Source organism: Microcebus murinus, chromosome 26, assembly GCF_040939455.1.
Source record: "Microcebus murinus isolate Inina chromosome 26, M.murinus_Inina_mat1.0, whole genome shotgun sequence".
NCBI classification, from domain to species: Eukaryota; Metazoa; Chordata; class Mammalia; order Primates; family Cheirogaleidae; genus Microcebus; species Microcebus murinus.
This window is the reverse complement of record NC_134129.1, coordinates 11854962-11872495: the sequence shown is the minus strand read 5'-3', so window position 1 is coordinate 11872495 and position 17534 is coordinate 11854962.

The window sequence follows — 17534 nt, the reverse complement described above, 5'->3', positions numbered from 1 at the left end:
TTAAAAAAAAAAACCAAAAAAACATTTATTAACTCAGTGTCATGTATGTCCAAAGTCTAGGTATGGCATGTCTACATTCTCCGCTCAGTGTCTCACAAAGCTAATATCAAGGAGTCAGATAGACTGCATTCTTTTCTGGAGCTTGGGGCAACTCTTTCAAGCTCACATGATAGAGGCAGATTTTAGGTCCTTGTGATTTTAGTGCTGAGATACATGCTTTCTTGCTGGCTGTCAACCAAGGGCTACTCTCAACTTCTAAAGGCCATATGCAGTGCCCTGCTACATGGTTCTTCAATTCTCAAAGACAGAAAAGGAAAATATCACACAAATTAAATCCATCTCATATTTTGAATACTCTGACTTTACATCTCTTTACAAGGAAGACCTCTGTCCTTTTAATGCTTTACCTGATTAGTTCAAGCCCACCAAAAATGATCTCCTTTTCTTTTCTTTTCTTTTTTTCAAATAGCATAGGCTTTATTTTTCTTCAAAGTATGGTTACTCATAGATTCTTTTAAAAATTTGTTTGTTTGTTTGTTTGCACAGATTTGTGAGATACAGGTGTAATTTTGTTACATGCATACATTGGATAGTGGCCAAGTCAGGGCTTTTAGGATATCTGTCACCTGAATAATGCATATTATACTCATTAATTTCTACTTTTTTTTCAATTCAGGATGTTATATTGGGTACAAACACTTTAGTTACATGAAATACTTTTGTCTCACTCAAGCCAGGGCTACAAGTGTGCCCTTCCTCCATACAATGTAACCCATTTCCATTAGCTGTGAGTTTACCCCCATACCCCATCTACCCCTCATCCCCCCAGCCACCCACCTGACCAGCACCTAGTGAATATTACTACCACATGAGCACCTTAGTGTTGATCAGTTAGTACCAGTTTCATGGCAAGTATATATGGTGCATGTTTTTCCATTCTTGTGATATCTCACTTCAAAGGATGGGCTCAAGCTCTATCCAGGATAATATAAGAGATGCTAGATCACCATTGTTTTTTATAGTTGAGTAGTATTCCATGGTATACATATACCACATTTTATTAATCCACTCATGTATTGATGGGTACTTGGGTTGTTTCCACATCTTTGCAACTGTAAATTGTGCTGCCATAAACATTTGAGTGCAGATGTCTTTATTATAGAATGTCTTTTTTTCCTTTGGATAAATGCCTAGGAGTGGGATTGATGGATCACATGTTATTTCTATTTTTAGCTCTTTGCTGTATCTCCAAATAAATTTCCACAGGGGTTGTACTAATTTGCAGTCTGACCAGCAATGTAACAGTGTTCCAATCTCTCCACATCCATGCCAGCATGTGTTATTTTGGGACTTTTGATACAGGCCATTCTCACTGGAGTTAGGTGATATCTTATTGTAATTTTGATTTGCATTTCCCTAGTGATTAGAGATGTTGAGCATTTTCCTATGTTTGCTGGCCATTAGTCTGTCTTCTTTTGAAAAGTTTCTGTTCATGTCCATGCCCATTTATTGATGGGATTGTTTGTTTTTCTCGTTGATTTTCTTAAGTTCTATATAAATTTTTGCTATCAGCTCCTTATCAGATGTGTAGAGAGTAAATATTTTCTACCATTCTGTAGGTTGTCTATTTCCTCTAAGGACAATTTACTTGGCTGTGAAGAAGTTTTTTAATTTGATCAGGTCCCATTTGTTTATTTTTGTTGCTGCTGTGATTGCTTTGCGGGTCTTCTTCATAAATTCTTTACCTAGGCTGATGTCCAAAAGAGTCTTACCCACATTTTCTTCCAGAATTCTTAAGGTTTCACAGCTTAGGTTTAAGTCTGTTATCCAACATGAGTTGATTTTTGTGAGAGGTGAGTCATGGGAACCTAGTTTCAATCTTCTGCATGTGGATATCCAGTTTTCCCAGCACCGTTTATTGAATAGAGATTATTTTCCCTAATGTATACTTTTCTCTGCTTTGCTAAAGATTAGACGACAATATGAGGATGGTTTTATATCTGGGATCTCCGTACTATTCCAAAGGTGTATATCTCTATTCATGTGCCAGTACCATGCTGTTTTGATTACTATAGTGTTATAGTATAGATTTAAGTCTGGAAGACTGATGCCTCACAGTTTGTTCTTTTTGCTTAAGATTGGTTTTGCTATACAAGGTCTTCTATGGCTCTAGATGAAGCGTAGAATTATTTTTTTATAAAACTAGAAAGAATGATGGTGGAATTTTGATAGGGATTGAATTAATTCTGTAGATCACTTTAGGTAGAATAAACATTTTAACAATATTGATTCTAGCAATCTATGGGCATGGTAGGTATTTCCATCTGTGCAAATTGTCATCAATTTCTTCACTCAGTGTTTTGTAGTTCTCCATATAAATATCTCTCACCTCCTTCATTAAATATATTCCTAAATATTTAATTTTCTTTGATGCTATTATGACAGTTGTTATGTCTTTGATTTATTTTTTGACTTAACTGTTATTGCCGTATATGAATGCCAATAATTTGTGTGCATTAATTTTGTATCCTCAGACTTTACTGAATTCGTTGATCAATTCCAGAAGTGCCTTGGCTGAATCATTGGGACTTTCTAAGTATAATAACATATCGTAAGCAAAGAGTGAGAGTTTGATCTCTTCTGCGCCCATTTGGACACCCTCAATTCCCTTCTATTGTCTGATTGCTCTGACAAGGACTTTCCATTACTATGTTGAACAGAAATGGAGATAGTGGGCAACCTTGTCTGGTTTCAGTTCTAATTGGGAATGCTTTCAATTTTTCCCATTCACTGTGATATTGTCTGTGGGTTTATCATATATGAGATTAATAATTTTAAGAACTGTCCCATGTATGCCTATTTTGTTAAGGGGTTTTATCATAAAAGTGTGCTGGATTTCATCAAATGTTTTTCTATTGAGAGAATCATATGATCTTTGTTTTTACTTTTATTCATGTGGTGAATTACATTTATAGTTTAGTGTATGTTGAACCAGCCTTGAATCCCTGGGATAAAGCCCACCTGGTCATGGTAAATTATTTTTTTTGATGTGCCATTGGATTCAGTTTGCTAAAATTTTGTTGAGAATGTTTGCATCTATATTAATGAGAGATATTGGTCTATAGCTTTCTTTCTTTCTTTCTTTTTCTACGTTCTTTCCTGGCTTTGGTATCAAGGTAATATTGACTCCATAGAATGAGGTGGGGAGGATAACATCTTCCTCAATGATGTGGAATAATTTCTGTAGTATAGGTAGGACTTTTTGTATGTTTGGTAAAATGCAGGTCTGGACCCATTTGGTCTGGGCCTTTTTATTTTTGTAAGATATTTTATTGCTGCTCCAATTTCTGTGCTTGATATTTGTCTGTTCAGGAATTCTATTACCTCTTATTTGAGTTGTGTGTTTCCAGGAATTTGTCTATATCCTCCACATTTTGTAGCTTTTGGTCATATAGATTTTTATAGTATTCAAAGACAATGATATCTGTAGTGATATCTCCTTTTTAGTTTCTGATTGAGTTTATTAAAGACCTTTCCTTTCTAATTCTAATCAATCTAGCAAGAGGGCTATAAATTTTGTTTATCTTTTTGAAAAACCAGCTTTTGGTTTTATTGATCTTTTGTATAGTTCTTTTGTTCTCAATTTCATTTATTTCTGCCCTAATCTTATTTTCTTTCTTCTACTAGGTTTAGAATTATTTTTCTCTTCCTATTTCAGTTTCTTGAGACAGTTTATTAGTTTGTTGATTTGTGAGCTTTCTGTCTTTTGGATGTGAGCATTTAATGTTATTAGTTTTCCTCTCTGGAATGCTTTTGCTATATCCCACAGGTTTTCATAGCTTGTATTCCCATTATCATTTAATTCAAATAATTTTTTGATCTCCATCTGAGTCTGTTCCTTCACCGAGCGGTAATTCAACAAAATATTGTTTAATTTCAGTGACTTTGTGAAGCGGCGAGCATTTCTGTTGGAATTGATCTCTATTTTTATACCACTATTGCCTGAGAAGATACATGGTACAATTTCTATTTTTTTTTTTAATTTCTTGAGGTCTGATTTGTGTCCTAGGATGTGATTGATTTTTGAGAAAGTTTCATGAGCTGATGAGAAGAATGTATACTTGGATTTATTTGGTGGAATATTCTGTAGATGTCTGTTAGAGCCATTTTTTTCCTAGAGTTCTGTTTAAGTCCATTATTTATTTGCTTATTTTTTGTTTGGAGGATCTGTCTATTTTAGACAGTGAGGTGTTGATATCCCCCACTACTATGGCATTACTGTTTATTATGCTAGTTAGTTCATACAGGGTTTGCTTTATATATGTGGGTGCTCCTGTGTTGGGTACATAGATAACAAAAATTGTTAAGTCTTCTTGTTGGATTTTTTCCTTTCACCATTATATAGTGACCATCTTTGGTTCTCTTTACTTTTGCTTTTTTAAAATTTATTCTGTATGAAATCTGAATCTCTACCCCAGCAATTTTTTTTTTTTTCATTTCCATTTGCCTGAAAGTTTGTTTTCCATCCCTTGACATTGGGTCTGAAAGCATCTTTGTGGGTTAGATGTGTTTCCTGGAGACAGCAGATACCTGGCTTATAATTTTTTATCCACTCAGCCAAACTGTGTCTCTTCAAAGGTTAATTCAAGCCTTTCACATTTGTTAAGAGGGTTGATATTTGGGGTAGATTTCTGTCCATTTTGTTGGGTAAGATTTTATTGTTTTGTTTTACCTCTTGAACCATTGTGGAATCCAGGTTCTGGAATTTAATGCTTGAGTGTTTTTAATTTGGTGGGTGTCTGTTGTGCTGTTCTGTGTATAATGCAGGTCTGAGTGCTTCCTGCAGAGCTGGTCTGGTCTTTGCAAATTCCATCAGTGATTGCTTGTCTGGGACAGTCTTTATTTCTCCCTCATATTTGATGCTCAGTTTTGCCGGGTAAAGAATTCTAGGTTGGCCAATGTTCTGTTTAAGAAGATTGATAATGGGTCCCAGTCCCTTCTGGCTTATAGAATTTCATTAGAGAAGTCTACAATTAGTCTGATAGATTTTCCTTTGTAGGTTATCTATTGTTTTCATCTCACTGTGCAAAGGATTTACTCTTTCATGTTTACTTTGGCCAGTCTGATAATTATGAGATGTGGTGTTTGCTTCTTCACATTGAGTCTCCCAGAAGTTACATGTGCTTCTTGTATCTGAATATCTAGGTTTCTGGCCTGGCATATTTTCCTCCAGTATTCCAAGAAATAGATTTTCCAGCCCTGGTGTATTTTCTTCTTCTCTTTCTGGGATGCCTAAAATTCTTATATTTGGCTTCTTTACATATCCCACATTTCTTTTCTGTTTTGTTCTTGTCTCCTTCTTGCATGTTCTTTGTCTTCATCTGATTTGTTTAGCACATAGGCATTATCTTCAAGCTCTGAGATTCTCTCCTATGAGTGATCTACTCTATTTTTCAGGCTTTCCACTATGTTTTCAAGTTCCTTGAATGCCTCCTTGATTTCCAGAATTTCTGTGTGTTTTTCTTTTTTGTAAAATTTCAATGCTTTACAAAATATTTTAATTCATTTCCTGTATTGTTCTTGTGGCTTCTTTGTGTTGGATTCTTACTTTCTCTTTAATTTCACTGAGTTTTCTTACTATCCATATTTGGAATTCTTCCTTCTTCATTTAGTCATTTCATTTAAATTAGTATCCAATTTTGAGCATCTCATGATTTCTTTTTGGGGTGACTTTTCTCTCTGTACTTTCATCCTCCCTGTGTTTTTTTCTCTGCTTCTTTCTCATCAGGGTAATTTATTGAGAACTGGGAGTGCTGGGATGGATTTGTTCCCTTAACTGCAAGCCCTCAAGGGATATTCCTTGATAGTGATGGGAGGAGGTGTACTGGTATTATATTGCATTAGAGGTTTTTTTTGAAAGTTGGCTTACCTATGATTTGTTGTCTTTACCTTTTGCCAGTGGAGATTAGTGAGTTTGGTCCCCCAGCTTAAGCTCCCATGTGGTGAATTGCATCTGTGTGTATAACTCCACTGCCCTATAATAGCTGGAGATGGAGGGCACTGTGTTGAGGTATGGGGTTACTCTCTCTGTCATTGGTGGTAGATTACATGGAGCAGCCAGTTATCCAAGTAAGCGGATTCCTTTGTATTGGTTTCTGGTCCCTGGGTGAGGAATGCTAATGCCCTGATCTTTAGGAAGGCTCTTGCCACTCCTGAGGGTTCCTTGGACCCTATTCCCCCTTAAAGTGGTGGCGGGAGTAAGGCAGATTGCAGTTGCTGGCTACCAGCCTGGATATATGTGCTTCCATGGTTGCTTGATCTGTTGCTTGGGGGAGCCGCTAATATGTTATTCAGGGTTCTTCCATCACAATTGGGAGGCTGCTCCTGATGGGAGGGGTTACTTGGTGTGGCTGCTGTAGCCTCTGGCCAGGATTTTCCCTCCCTGACCATAAACCTCAATGTTGGCAGCCACCGGGATGTGGAAAGCAGGCCCCAGAGTTATGATCCTACTAGATAACGTAGGGCGGTCTGACAGGCAAAATCGCTGGGCTCTCAACTATTGATCTGCGCCAAGAACCCACAGATTCCCCTCAGTCACACAGGGAGAGTGTTTTTTTTGTTTTTTTGTTATTTTTGGTTTTTTTTGCCTCTTCCTACCTCCAGGGGTGGAGCCCACCACTTTTGGCACCTAAGTCACTGTGCTAGGGGGAGGGGTGATGCTCAAGACCACCCAGCAACCCAGTGCCTGTGAATCACAAGTGGTAGTCTCCCACAACTGGGGAAGCACTCATATTTGCCCATGGAACAATAAGTCGTGGAAGGGTGGAGCCTGTCACAAGAGTTCCCATGGTAAGGCAGCTGCCTAAAACTGTAGTGCACCATAGTGTCTGAGTTGTGGACCTCCAAAATGGCGCCCACCTGCTGGCAAAGTGCTAGCACTAGGGGGACTGTTCAGAAGTTGGCATGTGCTGGATGGGGGAGCTTAGTCAACAGGATGCCATTGTCTCTTGTATGTCACCTCCCATAATCTTGCACCTCTCCAGCAGGAGGTCTTGTTCTTTCTGACTTGCCCTGAGCTGGCCTAATCTTCCACAGCAGTTTCCAGGTTAGATCCCCTTTTCAGTGTTCACGTCTGTTGTTCTGGTCCCACTGACCACCAGAGGCAAGGTGTTGTCTGGTAACTCTCTTGAGCAATAGCTCAGACCACAATCCCTGCCCTGCCCAGTGTAGTCCTGGCACAGAGCTCCGGGAAGTTCCAGATGCTTCCTGCTATTATCTCTTCTGTACAGAGCCCAACATCTCCTGCCGTAATTTTGCACCGACTTCAAGGAAGTCCCTGCCTGAGTGGGTGTGGAGGTCAGTGGGGAAGCGGGACATTCTCCTGTGGGTCAGATCCTGCTGCACTCGGTAGCCGGGCAAGTGCAGCCATCCCACACTCTACTCTCCATTGTTTAGAGAGTAACTAAACACTCTCTACTATTCATACTCTCCAGACTTTGTAATCCTATCTCCCAGTTATCTCTTTTTTTCCTGTATTGTGTGTACTATGCTGTTTCTCTGCAGTTTCATAAAGCTGTTCTTTTTTTAAAAATTTATTTCAGCACATTATGGGGGTACAAATGTTAAGGTTACGTGTATTGCCCATGCCCCCCCGCCTTGAGTCAGAGCTTCAAGTATGACCATCCCCCAAACATTGCACATCTCACTCATTGTGTTTGTATATACCCCCTTCTCACCTTCCCGACACCCAATAAATGTTATTGCTATATAGAAATCCACTTGCGCATAGCAGTCTGAGTTCTTCATCTCTTTCTCTGGGAGCAGAGAGCCAGGAGGTCACATTTACTCTACCATTTTTTATCCCCTGATCTCGTTTTCTTAAAGACAGCTGGGCTGTATAATGTAACTTAATTACAGGGATAATATCCCATCATATTCAGTGTTCCTGATCACATCCAATGCAAGAGGTTGTTCAACAGATTTTGGTATTGGGGGTCATCCCAGAATTTTTGCTACCACATATATTATTTTTCCTTTGCAAAACCATTGCTCTAAATATATTGTTGGTAAGTAACATATACTTATAAAGGACATTTAAAAAATTGACTATACATTTTACATCACTTAATGCAAAAATTAACAAATTAATTTTGGAATAATTTTAAAAAGCAAACCAAAAATAATGAAAAAATATTATGCCTTATCCTAAATATGCCCACTAAAATGATGATGATCTGAACACAGACTAGATATTACTAATGGATAGGATTGATTTAATAGACATACCTAATATTTTGTTTCAAAAACATCTTAAGACACCAAAGATAATATAACCTTTTATTTTAATATAAGCAATTCATTTTTTTTACAGTGCCATATTGGTGTGTTTTCTCTGTTACTTTATAAATAGCACAAGCATCAGCTTAACAATTTTATACCTTAAAAAATGTCTTCTGTCATTAATGTGATCTTTGAAAATACTTTTGGAGAATCACCTGGTAATGGTGTAATAGCTTCAGTTGTTTCTTAGAAAGATTTTCACACTCTACAGTTAACTTCTTTTAAATCATTTATCAGCTTCTCTGTATTCATACATTGAATCTTGTCCCTGGGAATGAACTTTAATTCTCACCATCTGTGCCTTGGCCAGGAATGTCCATATTCCTTTAATGCATAAATACATTCTGAATACTTCTCATTCTGTTAGTAAGAGCTGCGAAGCACAGAAAATAGTGTTTCAAAGAGCAACCACGAGGGATCATTTATTGCTCCAGCACTTTGAAAAATCTATGAAATTCCTTTATGGCTTCTTCATTATATTTTCAATGGAACAATTAGTTTGAGTGGCTACAAACACTGAATTTTCATGACCACTTTAGCCTTTGAAGCCAAAATTATTGAATGCATTATTCTGTATGCAAAATATAGTGGGATGAGGTGAGTTTGTGATTAAAAAGCATAAGTTGCCTCCAACTGGAAAACTAGTTGAGAGTTAATTTCCTAACAGCCTATCTGGTCACACTTTAAAACCCACGCAGTTTGCATAATTTAGTAGTTTGTTCCAAGGATATATTTTACAAGTCCTGAGAGCAGCAACTCTGACTTTTTTAATATTTAGTAAAGCTCTTGCAATGAACAGTAATGTCTCTAGTACAAAAGTAGTCCCTTGATAACCTTGGTTGCAGTCTCTAAAGGTAATAAGACATTTTCATTCCCATTTCGTTTGACCACACACTATAATTATCTCAAAATTACTGAGGGCACAACTATAGCACCAATGGAAGCATTTTCCCATAGCTTGACAGAGTAAAAGCATGATGAAAATTTCTTCAGATAATATGATTTACCTCTCCTAGTGGACCTTACCAGTTCTATACTTTCAAATTCTGGAATGTTCAGGTAATTCGTGAAGATTTTGACTCTAGACCAGGGATCAGGGAAGATTTTCTATAAACACAAATGTAATAAATATTTAGGCCCTGGGCCATATAGTTTTCATGGCAATCATTTGACTTTGACGTTGTAGCAGGAAAGTACCTGTACACAATGCTTATGTGAATGTGTGTGGCTGTATTCCAATAAAACTTTATTTACAAAACAAGTGGCTGATGGAATTTGGCCCCCAGGTCCTAGTTTTCCAACCAATGTTGGAGACAATAGAGTAATATTCATGCCTCCCAGTTCCTCAAGACCAAACTATTCTTCTGGTTATAGGAGGCAGTAACATCAAGAACTGAATATATTGTGCTTTTGGAAATTCATTCTCTCTACTTTGTGGACATCCTACTTCATGCGATGTGGCCTGGTCCCCAGATAATTTGGTTAAACACTAGTGTGGATATTGCTGTGAAGGTGCTTTTTAGATGAGATTAATACTTGCATCTGTAGATTCTGAGTAAGCAGATTATTCTCTGTAATGTGGGTGGGCCTCGGTCAAAGCCCGATTAAGACAAAACAGATCCAGGACTCTAGAAAAGGAGGGAAATCTACCTTTAGACTGAATTCAGACTCAGGCATCAACATCAACTTTTCCACTAGTCTATAGCCTGCTTGCCTACCCTGTAGATTCTGGACTTGTTAGCTTCCACAATATCTTGAGCTGATTTTTAAAAGTAAATCTCTCTCTCTCTCTTTCTCTCTCTCCACACACACACACACACACACACACTTAACAATGGCAATACATTCTGAGAAATGCACTGGTAGGTGAATTTTTCATCATTTGTGTGAACATCACAGAGCACATTTTACATAAACTTGGATGGTATAGCCTACTACACACCTAGGCTACCTGGTATAGCCTATTGTTCCTAAGATACAAACCTGTACAGCATGTAATTGCACTGAATAGTGTAGACAATTGTTAACACAGTGATAAGTATTTGTATATCTAAACATATCCAAACATAGAAAAGGTATACTAAAAACATGGCATTATAATCTTATGTGATCACTATTATATATGCAATTATTTTACTGGAGATCTCTAATACAGGTCTTAAATTTTGAGACTTTTTTTTAATATCTGAAGAAGCGGAACTTCTCACTGTAACTTTATTTATATAGTGGAACTAAAATTACCATTAATCAATTTATTTAATGAATGATGTTGCAATGTCAGTACTAGCTAATAATCATTGTTGAAATAGTCATCTAATACAAATGTATTGGTAAAGATTACCTCTTCTTATTTCAATACTTTTAGCCTAATATTTAGTATAATATAGTAATAATTTTTTAAAAGTATCTCCATAGTTTTCTAAATATAAATGACTGAACTGCTAATAGTCTACTAGGATAGGGGATTTTTATTTCTCAGAATTAATTCTTTCTTCTTTTTGGATGCTAAGAATTTTCTGTTTTCTAAAATCATCCATGCATTAAAAATACATATACTCTTATCTAGATATGAGCATATTATATGTGCATATGCATACATATGGAAATATATTATATATGTGTATATATTTATAAGCAAATACGTATAATATTTTCATTGCTTTTAGGTTTCATTTCCTGATAGCTATTTTCAGTATAGCCAGTGCTGAATTACCAGAAATTAAAGTCACCTACTTAAATTTAAATTTTAATCTGATAAATACCATACACACACACACACACACACACACACACAGTTTGAGTGGTCATAATAATTTTATAATATGTGTTTCAGAGTGCCTTATACACTGTTTGATCTATAATCATTGTTGAAAAATATGTAATTCTGAAAATCTTCTCTATTTCCCATTGGTTAAAAATGTTAGGGTTTTTTTTTTTTTAATTCCTCCTTCTCTTATTTTTAAGACACAGAGCAGAGGTAAATGCATATGGAGAAAAAATTATAGGGAAAATCTAATCTGTATAGATATGGCCATTTCTTACCAAAATTCATGATTGCAGAAATAGACTTCAGTTCCTTAAATCAGAAACCAAGGGAGAAAACTTAAGCATGGTTAGTCTTCTCCTAGCATGGTGGCCAAGCTGTGAAACAAACTGCCAGCTCCTATCCAGCCTCTAATTTGGGGTTGACATCTTGCTCCCAGATGGACTATGCTACTGGATCACAGAAATTCTCAGAAGATAAGCAGAATCATGTAACTAATGCTTCCTGCTCTAGGATTCTGGGTAAACATAGATTCCCTGAAAGAAAGAAAGAAAAAAAAAAAAAAAAACCAAGAAGGAAAACAGAGGGATGAAAGTGATAAATGGTCACTGTCCCCCCCGCCCCTTTTTTTTTTTGATTCATAAGGAAGACTTAATCTATTATTTTCATTTTAAGCTTTTATTTTCTTTTCATTAGGAATGGATTTTATTTTTTTATTTTTTTAAATTCAGGATATTATGGGGGTACAAACATTTGGTTACATATAATGCATTTGCCTCATCCAAGCCAGGGCTACAATTATGTTCTTTCCCATACATTGTGACCCGTTTCCATTAGTTGTGGGTTTACCTCCTATATCCCACCACCACTCCCTCCCCTACCCCCCCCCGACCGGCACCCAATTAATATTACTATCACATGAACACCATAGTGTTGATCAGTTAGTACCAATTTGATGGCGAGTGTATGTGATGCTTGTTTTTCCATCCTTGTGATACCTCACTTCAAAGGATGGGCTTAATCTCTATCCAGAATAATATAAGAAGTGCTAGTTCACCATTGTTTTTTGTAGTTGAGTGGTATTCTATGGCATACAACTATGTTTTTATCAAGATTGTCTTGGCTATCTGGGTCCTTAGAGATTTCATATAAATTTTATAATGGACTTTTTCTATTTCTAAAAAAAAAATGTCATCGGGAAAACTATTTTTAATTGAATAAATATATTTCAATATTGGAGTAAAGTAAATTGAGAAAGTGTGTGACATAGCAGCATTAAATTGGCAAAAAATTTTTAAAAAGCATAAAACAGACAATTTCTGTAACAAGCTTTTTCTTGCAAAAATATTTGCAAATAGAATCCATTTTCTTTAGTTCCCTTTATATACTACAATCACCAGTGCTCTTTTCTCGCATGGCATGGGGTGGACAGAGTGTTAAGGATGTGAACTCCCTTTAGAGGTCCATCTGGGATTCTGAGTACAGAGGAAAGAAACACCTGTCTCCCAAGGTCAGGGTTAAGATTTTACCCAAATCCCATTTTCCACCCAAATAATTTTAATTACTTACTTATGTATTTGCTCATCATCCTTTTTAAAATCACACACACTTTACACTAGTACATTGCATTTACAACAGTACAAACAGTATTTCCAATCTTAGAGTAAAATGTGAGATTCCAGAGAGAAGCCAGTTTATCCCAGGTTTAGTGCCCCTATCACTCTGCTGCATATTCACAGTGATAAACTTTTTCAAGAGAATTCCAGTGATTCTTTAATAGATTTTGTAAAGAGATCAAGAAACAGAGTACCTGGGAAACAAGATCACCTCCATAGAAAACCAGCTAATCTCATGATCCCATAACCTGAAGCTTGCCTTGCTACTTAGTGATCTTTCAGGGTGTAGGAAATTGATTGAATCAACATTTCTGTAAGATAAATAATTGTGCTCAGATATAGAAGACTACAGATCAAAAATTTTGAGTATTCTCTGGTCAAAAAACTAGATATTACATAAATATGTTGAATTAGAAAAGAATCATAATGATAATGGAGACAGTAAACTTAATCAACAAAATATTTAATGGTAAACCAGGAATTTGCAGATCTCAGAGAATGTCAAGCAGATTGCCCATAACATTGACATGTTAGAAAATCTGTGCCCGTATTATGCTCCTCTGATATTAAATTAACTATTTGACATTTATTATTAATAAAAAGCTACTAATGGGAATGAATATTATCTTTAAAATTTTCATCCTTTCATATTTCCCATACTTTTAATTTTTTCATTGAAATGTCTCTATTCATAAATTCATATATGGTATACTATTTACTATAGTGTAAGAATGTATATTATGATGTGTTAAAGGTAAAATAAAGAAACTTTGATTACTTAATTGAATAAAAAGTTTTTTGATGTTAAATTACTATTACATTTCCTATATTTTTACCATCTAGGTTCCTTACCTGACTTAATGTAAATTAGGTTACTATTGCTTTTGTAAATGAGACCAATTGAGCTGAGAAACAACTTCTGTCTTATAATAACAGGTGGGGGTGTATCATCCTTTATTTTCTCTTATTATTGAAATGTTAATTGAATCCTTTGTTGCTTGAAATTTACTAGCAGCCAAAATTTTTTTGTGATCAAAATGACAATAGGAAAAATATACCTACCAAACTATATGACTAAACTCTGATTAGGAAAAATATAACTCTCTATCTGTTCAGAATGATTACAACCTGGAATTGAAAATACAAGTTATTATTACTCTATATCTCATTAAAGGAACATTTGAATTGAGTAAAAGGCAACCGAGATCCCCTTCTCTTATTTGCATTCCTTGTGGTGTTTGTAATCTGAACACTTGGCACATCTTCTATATCCTTGCCCTATCCCAAAGTCTCAACCACATTTTATTCTTAGGAAATACTGAACAAAATTCCCTAAGAATAGAAAATAAAAAACTCCCTTCTCCTCCTATTAAATATTAATAGTAGAAGTAAAAAAGACAAAAAATTAAGTTATATGAGACTTTATAATTGCAATTATCTCTTTAAAAGGAGCATTTCAAAGCATACCTTTTAAGAAGACACAATTACATTTGATAATTACATTACTACTTGGTTTAAGTAATGATTTAAGAATCCAAAAAATTAAAACTTAGGTATTAGAAAGTACAGGGATATACTAGAATATGTAAACTCCTGAGAAATTTCTCTCATTTTTTCTTAATGATAAATATTATTTATCATTCTTATATAATCCATAATAATGCAAGATGGCTAGAAAATATCCTGTTGCAAAAAAGATGCATAAGTTGCCTAAATAGCAAATTCAGGTTTCTTAATGTTCAAACTCATGTGTCAGAGAAGCCAGTGGTGATTAATAGAAGATACCTTATAGACAAGAGGATTTTAATTGTCTCACGTGAGTTAAAAGCTTAACATATCAGCTACAATTCAGAAGTCCCCAACCTTTTTGACACCAGGGACTGGTTTCATGGAAGGCAGTTTTTCCACAAACTGGCCGGTAGGGGAGGATGGTTTCAGGATGATTCAAGCACATTACATTTAATGTGCACTTGATTTCTATTATCATTATACTGTAATATATAATGATTTAGTTATACATCTCACCATCATGCAGAATCAGTTGGAGCCCTGAGCTTGTTTTCCTGCAAGTGGACAGTCCCATCTGGGGGTGATGGGAGACAGTGACTGATCTGACAGGAGGTGGAGCTCAGGTGGTGATGCCAGCAACAGGGAACAGCTGTAAATACAGATGAAGCTTTGCGCCCGCCCACCTGCCACTCACTTCCTGCTGTGTGGCCTGATTCCTAACTGGCCAAGGACTGCTACTGGTCTCCAGCCCCCAGGTTGAGGACCGCAGAGCTACATAATTTCAGCTAAATAGTTTAAAATATCTATGCATTTATAGTGGGTGTGTGCAATTATACTATACATAGAACATTTACTCTGAGCCAGACACTGTGCTAGGCATTTTACATATTTTCTTATATAAATCTCATGATAACTGCATGAGTCAAGTATAATTACCCTTATTTTTTTAGATAAACTGATATTTAGAGAAATCAACACAATTTGCTTAAGATCAAATGACAATCAAGTAGCAAAGCCAGGATTTGAAATGAATAGATCTAGCACCAAAGCCCATGAATATATTTAATATAACAATTATGCTACATTGCATCAATGTAGTAAAAATGGTCTGTTTATAAATTAAAGTGCCCTTGGTTGGTGTTGAATAAGCTTTAACAATTGTTATTCATTGTTCTGTGAAGAATTTCAAGAATAATAATTTTGGCAACAGAAGTTCTTTAGCATTTACTTTTTTTTCCTATTCAGTATGCTTCTCACCAGTAATGCTCCAATGTAACCCTTGGATATTATTATATTCAATAACAGATTATTATCACGAGAATATTTTACTTTATGGATGCAAGTTGTATTAACTTTCATTGAAAGAATTATGGAATTTACTAAATAGAGCTTAATTTTAGGAATCAGTTTTGGGATCAAATACTGACTTAATCTTTTAGTAATTATGGGCTTGAGGAAGGTGCCTATTCTTTCTGAGACTCCTTTTCCTCATCTATAATGTGAGACTACGAATTCGCGGCAGGTTGAAAATGTGAACTGAATTCATCATGCCGTTACAGTCCACAGCATTGCATGTGCACGCACGTGCATGTCAGTTACTGTGCAGGTTCTGTCCAATTTTTTTACTTTGAACTTTCCAATTCATAGCCCCTTGTCTCAGGGAATCTATGTTATAATCTTCATCACAAAGGAAAAACTAGAGAGTATATTGAGTTGATGGTAGCTAACTGAGCTGAGGTTGGCTCCTTAGTAAATTAGATGGCAACTTCTCTGTGACCAATAGGAATAATAACATTGATAACAACGACCCCAGCCAACTGGACTTTCTCTCTTCTCAGTATCAACAAAGGCTGATAAGAAAGGACTGCAGGGGTGGGAGCAGAGGGGAGAGAGAGAGAGAGAGAAAGAGAGAGAGAGAAATCATGAAAACAAAATAGTAAGAGCAGACTACTTATAAAGCTGATAAGATGATTTGATTGCTCATAGTTTTTCCTACTTCTAGTATTCAAATGTATATACCTATAACATACATTCCGTCAATCTAAAATCAAGCAGAGTGAGTCTCTGCTCCTTACAATTACATGAGGCATGTTATCTCATATATATACATATGTGTGTGTGCGTGTGTGTGTGTGTGTATAATAACCAAGATGTGCCAGGGTTGCCAGAAATTGGCAAAGATTTGGATCTACCTGCATGTAGCATCAGGGTGGAACGAGAAGCATTAAGCTCTCCATTCCATGATTGGAATTCAAGGACTGAGAGCTATGATGGTAAAGCAGTGAATAAACGTCCTCTCCCACAATATTTTAGCACTGTGGTCCCCAACCCCTGGGCTGCGGAGGGGTATTGGTCCGTGGCCTGTTACTAACAGGGGCCAGAGCAGGATGTGAGCAGCGGGCAAGCTAGTGAAGCGTCTTCTGTATTTACAGCTGCTCCCCATCGCTGGCATCACCGCATAAGCTCCGCCTCCTGTCAGAAAAGTGGCAGCATTAGATTCTCATAGGAGCTGGTACCCTACTATAAACCGTGCATGCGGGGGATCCAGGTTGCGTGCTCCTCATAAAAATCTAGTGCCTGGTGATCTGAGGTGGTGCTGAGACAGTGATGCTAGTGCTGGGGAACAGCTGTCAATACGGATTATCATTATCAAAGAGGTTTGACTGCACAATAAAAGTAATGCGCTTGACTCATCCCGAAATCATCCCCATACCCACCCCTGATCTATGGAAAAATGATCTTCCAGGAAACCTGTCCCTGGTGCCAAAAACATTGGGGACCGCTGTCTTAGGATACCAGCACTGACTTTCAAAAGTCAGGTTTTGCCATCCTATTTCCACTTTGGACACTCAAAAGAGGAAAAACAACAAATTCATGTCTCAGGTTATTTGACAAGAAATAGATAAGGGAGTGTGGGCTGCCTTGAGATCCTGCTACATAAAATATGAGAAATTACAAAAAAAAAAAAAAAAGCCTAAACCTGATATGGTAGAAAGATGATTTTCAGGTTTATTGGTTACATAAGCTAGATAGACTTTTATGATCAAAATTCAAACCATAATTAATAAGATTTGATTGTTAATATACCTAAAGTCAACAAGCTTACTTGCTCTTTCTTTCTTTCTTTCTTTCTTTCTTTCTTTCTTTCTTTCTTTCTTTCTTTCTTTCTTTCTTTCTTTCTTTCTTTCTTTCTTTCTTTCTTTCTTTCTTTCTTTCTTTCTTTCTTTCTTTCTTTCTTTCTTTCTTTCTTTCTTTCTTTCTTTCTTTCTTTCTTTCTTTCTTTCTTTCTTTCTTTCTTTCTTTCT